This window comes from Microtus pennsylvanicus, chromosome X (assembly GCF_037038515.1).
Source record: "Microtus pennsylvanicus isolate mMicPen1 chromosome X, mMicPen1.hap1, whole genome shotgun sequence".
Classification (NCBI taxonomy): Eukaryota; Metazoa; Chordata; class Mammalia; order Rodentia; family Cricetidae; genus Microtus; species Microtus pennsylvanicus.
Window position 1 is genome coordinate 86682084 of NC_134601.1, and position 1209 is coordinate 86683292.

At 44.5% G+C, this 1209-nt stretch overlaps 1 non-coding gene across 1 annotated transcript; it reads left to right on the top strand.

Annotated features, from left to right (window-relative positions):
- The first annotated feature begins 212 nt into the window (after positions 1–212).
- LOC142841863 (small nucleolar RNA SNORA72) lies at positions 213–328 on the top strand. The gene has a single exon (XR_012909122.1). It is a non-coding gene; the product is annotated as a small nucleolar RNA SNORA72 (small nucleolar RNA).
- The last annotated feature ends 881 nt before the right edge of the window (positions 329–1209 follow it).

The window sequence follows — 1209 nt, forward strand, 5'->3', positions numbered from 1 at the left end:
CCTTTGGCAACTTTCTTCTGTAGATGACCTTGTTCAGAACTTATTTAGAAACATACTGAGTTTACGGTAATTATAGGCTAAAGAAGCTCATGTGAGGATGGGGCCAAGAAAATCATGGTGACTGAAGAGATAAGGGCAGTTAAAGAGAAGACAGACACTGCACACTGAAAGGCTTGAAGTCATTTGAAACACCAGCTGCAAAACAAACCCCCTCGTTCTTTTCAGCTGCTAGGCTTCTGGGCAGGCTAAACACTGACCGTGCTCCATGGATGTGTCCCCAGACCTAATTGTTTCCCTAGGTAAGGTATTATAAACTCAGGTGATAACCCGGGTCTGATTTACTATATGACCATCTGCTGCGGTCATATGATGGCTAACGTCTCAGTATCATTAAGCAATCACGAGAAGCGTGACCGTGCAGCTGCTGCGATCACTTGCCTAGAATCGGTTGTCCCGACTAAGGAATGTGTAGCCACTGTAGGGAAACGTGAATCCAGTTGCAGGTGAGGGAATTGTAAAATGACTGTTTTTCTTTTTCCGAGGTGATTCTGATATCAGAAGCACACCAGAACAGATTGCTAAAAGGTAAACCATGCGAAAGTGTTAATTTGCTTGGAGAAAACTTTCCAGGGCTTGTTAAAGAAGTAAAGGAGAAAGAGGGAGAGCATGCCTTGATAAGAGAGCTCTGGAGGGGACGCTGTTTACACAAACAAAACGAAACAAAACAAAACAAATCAGGGCCAGGCACACCCCCAGACCCGAGCTTCTTTTGATGACTAAGAACAGTCTGTTGATGGCTGAGTCCTCTTCCCCACAAGACCTGACAGTAGGAGGGGGAGCCACGCCCTGGTTCTCTGCGAGAGCAGTCAGTGCCTTTGACTGCTGCCATTGACTGCGGGCCATCTCTCTGGCCTAGACCTAAGTTTTAAATTAAATTATTTCTTTTTTAAATCAGAGAAATGTCGGGGAAACTTGTTGGGAAGAAGAAGAAAGGGTTCAGTCTGGGAGGTGAGAGTCAGTCCTGGGGGTGAAGATGACACGTATATAGCAACTACTCACGGATACATATGAAACCGACAAATGAAATAAAAAAATCTAGCAATGTTAGCTTTGGTGCCATTTGGAACTAATGGCGGGGACATTAACAAAATGGCACAGACTGATTCAGGTAGCACTTCTAAATAAGGCACTAATTCTACTGTTCTGTCT